Source organism: Bubalus bubalis, chromosome 7 (assembly GCF_019923935.1).
Source record: "Bubalus bubalis isolate 160015118507 breed Murrah chromosome 7, NDDB_SH_1, whole genome shotgun sequence".
Classification (NCBI taxonomy): Eukaryota; Metazoa; Chordata; class Mammalia; order Artiodactyla; family Bovidae; genus Bubalus; species Bubalus bubalis.
Genome location: NC_059163.1, coordinates 65,902,483 through 65,908,744, shown reverse-complemented (window position 1 = coordinate 65,908,744; position 6,262 = coordinate 65,902,483).

Genomic DNA, 6,262 nt, shown 5'->3' with positions numbered 1-6,262 from the left:
CATTGAGTTAATGATGCTATCTAACCATCTTATCCTCTGCTGCCCCTTTTCCTTTAGCCTTCAGTGTTTCAGGGTCTTTTCCAATGAGTCAGTGCTTTATATCAGGTGGCCAAATTTGGAGCTTCAGCTTCAGCATCAATCCTTCCAATGCATATTCAGGGTTAATTTTCTTTAGGATTGACTGGTTTGATTTCCTTGCTGTCCAAGGGATTCTAAAGAGTCTCCTCTAGCATCACAAAGATTCGTTTTGATGTTTGGCAAAACTAATACAGTGTTTCAGGTTTAAAAATAAAATAAAATTAAAAAATGCACTTATTCTTCAAAACAAAACAAAACAAAACAAAAAAAGCATCAGTCCTTCAGTGCTCAGCCTTCTTTATAGTCCAACTCTTACATCCATACATAACTACTGGAAAAATCATAGCTTTGACTATAAAGACCTTTACTGGCAAAGTGATGTCTCTGCTTTTTAATATACTGTCTAGGTTTGTCATAGTTTTCATGGGGAAAAATTGTTCTATTGAGATAGAGTTCCCTAGATCTTTGGAATAATTTCATCCTAATGGTAACGTAAAAATTTTCATTAGATAGCTGATAAGATGTATAATTGCAATTTTAATAATTTTTTTGAATTGTACAAAAACTTTGAGTTAATATTGACTATCAACTGCAATAGTATTGATTATGAGGTTAATGTAGGTTTGCTACATTGATATAGAATTTATATCATTTTGAACATGCTTAGCATATTAGAAAAGAACTAAACTTACATTTTAGGCTCTAAAAGTTTCATTGTAAAAGAAAATGAGTTAAAAAAGGGAAATTCTTTATGAATGTTAAATGCTTTATTTAATTCATTGTTAAAATCTTTTCCACACTTAGATATAAATAAATATATTCATATTCAAGAATATGTGTGTTTGTCACTATGTGTTTGTCACTGTTGAATGGCAACCCACTCCAGTATTCTTGCCTGGAAAATTCATTGGACAGAGGAGCCTGGTGGGCTTCCATGGGGTTGCAACAAGTTGGACATGACAGAGTGACTAGCACGCGCACATACACACACACACACCAGCCATGTGCTGCCAACAAAAATGTTATTGATAATCTTCAACATTTTTATCAAACCTTACTAACTAATACAGAAACATGACAAGATTTTTAAACAAGATGTCTTTGTGAGAAACAAAAAAAATAGTTGAACTTTTAGTTTTTATAAGTGGACAAACTATAAACTTATTAATACGTCAAATTTTCTCTCAAACCAAACAGTTTTATTAGGTACATTTATTAAATTAGAATGCTGTTGAAAATTTTCAAGAATAAGAAAACACATTTGATTCTGCTTTGAGAATATGCAATGTTTTGAAATAAAGTAGAAAGAGGGCACTTTAAATGTGAACTCATCCAGAAACTCAAACTTTATCAATAAAGATGGTAAATTTCCCATAAGACTTTTTTAAAGTAGTGGAGGGGAAAGCAGGATCATGTGTACTCTGTATTGGGAAATGACATGGGTGAGTGAGAAGCATCAACCCCAGAATATGAAGAGAAGCTGATTGCCTCAGGGATTCTGAAGGGACATAATGGAAGTTGAATAGCCATTCTGTGCCCTGGAATAAAGGCATCTCTGAGGGACTATGCATCTCAAATCCAAAGGAAGCACCAACTACACAAAATGTACTGTCAATTAGAATGACATTAGATAGAGGTGAGCATGGCCAGCTTGGTAGGCTACAGTCCATATGGTTGCAAAGAGTCAGACATGATTGAAGTGACTTAGCATGCATGCAAGCACAGAATTAAATTCTCTTAGGTGGAAATTTGGCTGAGTGTCCTCACAATAGATAAAGGTTAAAAAAATTGGTTCGATAGACCTTACACTTGTCAACAATATTTGATTTTTATGCCCTTTTGGGGATGGTAAAGAAGAGGATATTACATTGTGTAGTATGAAATACAGGCTTTAGTGAAGATTTCCCAAAGAAAATGGAAATGAGAAAAATGGCTGTAAAACTGACATTTTCATATCAATACATAATAAATCATAGGAGAACTATGCAAATTTTTCTTGCACATATTGAATGAATTTGTTGTATCCAAGAGTATTTCCTTAGAGGCTCTATTTCTCATCATAAATGAATCAGTTTCCTATTTAATTTTCTTCCCAGTCTGATGAATTTTATCAATGTGAGTCTACCCTTGGAAAATAGACATCTTTCAGCCCTGAAATACAGATGGTCACATCTCAGGCTATGGTCTAGTCACTCAGGTTTCTGGGGGTACAACCAGTAGGACTTTCTCAAAAGATATATCCTTGGATATTGACTTTAGCCACCCAAGAGATTTTCACCAATTTGCATTTACAACATATTTAAGAACAAATTCCTTAGTTGATCCTTTAAAAATTAATAATAAGCAAATGGAATCTTTAAAGCACCAATTTTTTGAAGTCAAAGACATAAAGAAAAAATGAATTATCATCTTTTTTACTTTTTTATATTAAATTGGTTTACACTTACATTGTTATTTGAAATAACAGGATATATTAATTCTTTCACTTTTGTAAAGTGTAAAAAGACTCCTTCATTTGGTAAATATTTGTACATATTTGGTGAGCTGAATCCACTCTACTATTAATGATTATTCCTAGTTTAATCATTCTCCAAATCTTCAGTGTTTGTGAAATTTTTAGATACAGGCCTGAGTTACACATTGAAGCACAAAAGACCTGAGTATTACCTTTATATTTAGTTAAATTAGATATGTTTGGATTAAAGAAAGATCTTAATCATTGTCTTGCTGAACATCCAGGGAGTCAAATCAACACGTCACATTTAATATAAACTCTTTCTACAACACTGAAGCAACAGCACCATCAACCAAACAAGACTGCAGTAAATATTCCCAGAAAATGTTAGTTGCTTTAGAAATATAATTGAATTTTTTTTTAAAGGGGAGATTGCCGGGAGCCGGCGAGAGACATTCCACTCGTGACAAAGGTCATGAGGAAGAAGGCTTGGCATACGCAAAGGCGGGATCGAGCCTCGGGAGTGCCCCCGGATATTCTCGAGCATCTACCCCCCAAAAACCAGAGTCTGCCTACTTTATTGCTTTGTGCTCTCATCTCTGACTTTACTGGGGGCTGTCCCCCACCACCATCTCACTCTCTCTGTCAAAGAGTTAACTTACAGCTCCAATTAATAAAGTTCCTGGGCAATTAGGAGTGTTTAAACCCAAACCCCTCAGATGGCTCTCTAACTCGCCTGACAAGTTTACCCGGACACCTACAGCTATGCATACGATTGTTTACAGTCTCCCAGCCTCCAGAGGCACGGGAAGCTTAAGATATTCAAATAGTTTAGAGCCCCTCAGAGAATTAGAAACTGTCAGAATAAAACTAGTAAAAGATTTCATTGATGAGCCAATGTTTGTTGCCAAGTTCCCACATCCCCTGAATTGTATCCTTGAATGTGTATTAATTAATATAGTTGGTATGCAGAAAAAATAAGTAGTGGCCTTAGTGTTAGTAACTTTAGACCCTTAAGGTAGTAAATTCTTTCCTTTGTAAACCCATTACACATCCACCCTATAGGAACGTAATCTTATCTTCGGAAGATGGCCCAAACCTTAAAATAATTACTCTTAGAGAAAATAAGTCTTTGTTGATAAGTGCTTGTCAAGAGTCATAAAATGTTAATAGGCCTCTGGCCAGAAGATGATGTAAATCACCTAAACCATTTGTATACGATAAATTTGCAGGAAAGAAACCCTGGTTTTTGATAAGCATCAAAGACTGCTGACTTCGCATCCCCTATTATCCTCTATGTGTAACTTAGGGTATAAAAGCCCCTGTTGAAAATAAAGCTATGGGCCTTGCTCACCAACGCTTGGTCTCCCCATGTCATTCTTCCCTTTAACTTCCAGCTGAGTGTCCATCTGGAGCGCGGATATCCTCTGCGACCATTTATTTGCCTGGGCTTCTAAGACCCACTCGAGAAGGTGTCTAAGGTGGGGCACCTTCCGCTATTCGAGAGGGCGCCTGTGGCCTCTGTGGTCAGAGCTAACCTGGTGTTACGAGTTATATTGATTTTCCCCGTAAACCAAGCCACTCAGCTTCTTTTCTCCACTGAATTTTCCTACTGAGCTATCCTCATTCTATTACTCTTTATTATCTCTAATTAACATTTGAATAGGTCGCCTAGCCATCTCTCCTTCAAATACCCTGGATCAGCCGGGGCTGGACCTCGGCAGGAGAGCTTGTAGATTTAAAGGTAAAGTGTCTGGATTAACTTCAAATAAAGTATTTGATAAATTAGTAGATTTCAAAATATATTAGATTCAAGTCTTATACACATATAATGTCAAGTCTACTATGTACATTTACAACATAAACAAATCTGATATGAACAAATCTAAAGCTAAAAGTTCAGTTCACTTCAGTTCACTTGTTGCTCAGTCATGTCTGACACTTTGGGACCCCATGAGTCACAGCGTGTCAGACCTCCCTGTTCATCACCAACTCCCAGAGTTTACCCAGACTCATGTCCATCGAGTCAGTGATGCCATCCAGAAATCTCATCCTCTGTTGTCCCCTTCTCCTGCCCCCAATCCTTCCCAGCATCAGGGTCTTTTCCAATGAGTCAACTCTTCGCATGAGGCAGCCAAAGTATTGGAGTGTCAGCTTCAGTGTGTGTGCTTAATATGTATTAGCACATTTCTAGCTTTGCCCTCAAAAAGAAATGTTGTTAATTCTGGCCACAGGAACTCTGATGTGACCTCTGGCCATCTGTGCCAGTCTGAGTGGGGTTCCATTGTGATAGACAGTGGGGATAGTGCCAGAGCCATCCAGACCAGAACCACCTCTTACATGCTCTGTGTTCTGGATGGGTCTCCAGGCTCTTCCAATCCTATTTCCTGATCTGTGAAAAAGGGATGGTATCATCATACAGTTCATGGGGTGGGCAGGAAAGATGGCTGGAAAACCCACAGCCCAGGGCCTGGCATGGATTCAGCTCCTCCAAAATGATAAAAGGAGGTTTTATTATTCTCATTATTCTAGAAATGTCTCTGTAAATTGTTTGGTTTAGTAAAATCCTGATTTAAAAAAGGCCCGCACCCCCAAAAAAGCAATGTTGTGGTTTTTCAGCTGCTAAGTCATGTCAGACTCTTAGAGACTCCATGGACTGCAGCATGCAGGCTTCCCTGTCCTTCACTATCTCCTGGAGTTTACTCAAAGTTAGTGTTATTTACTTCTTTTTTTTTTTTTTCCAAATTTGAAGAGATATTATTTTATATTAAATAATGTTTTATATTTTTATTAAAAATAAATAACATTTTCATTCTAAGTTTAAGGAAATTAAAATTCAATAAGCATATATTCATTTCACAAAACACTTGAGTTTTTGACAGTGTCAGAGGCATGGATAGAATGCACTGCAATCTTAGAAATGGCACATGTATGCAGTAATAAGTGAGGGTGACCTACTTTGCTAGAATTCACGAGAACTAAGCTTAAATTTGTACGAGATACCAGTTCAGTTCAATCACTCAGTCATGTCCAACTCTTTGAGACCCCAGGAATTGCAGCACGCCAGGCCTCTCTGTCCATCATCAACTCCCGGAGTCTACCCAAACCCATGTCCACCGAGCTGGTGATACCATCCAGCCATCTCATCCTCTGTCGTCCCCTTTTCTTCCTGCCCCCAGTCCTTCCCAGCATTAGGGTCTTTTACAGTGAGTCAAATCTTTGATGAGGTGGCCAAAGTATTGGAGTTTCAGCTTCAGCATCAGTCCTTTCGATGAGCACCCAGGACTGAAATCCTTTAGAATGGACTGGTTGGATCTCCTGGCAGTTCAAGGGACTCTTAAGAATCTTCTCCAACACCACTCTTAAAAAGCATCAATTCTTCGGCACTCAGCTTTCTTCACCGTCCAACTCTCACATCCATATAAAACTACTGGAAAAACCATAGCCTTGACTAGACAGACCTTTGTTGGCAAAGTAATGTCTCTGCTTTTCAATATGCTGTTTAGATTGGTCATAACATTCCTTCCAAGGAGTAAGCATCTTTTAATTTCATGGCTGCAATCACCATCTGCAGTGATTTTGGAGCCCCCAAAAATGAAGTCTGACACTGTTTCCACTGTTTTCCTATCTATTTGCCATGAAGTGATGGGACCAGAAGCTATGATCTTAGTTTTCTGAATGTTGAGCTTTAAGCCAACTTTTTCACTCTCCACTTTCACTTTCATCAAG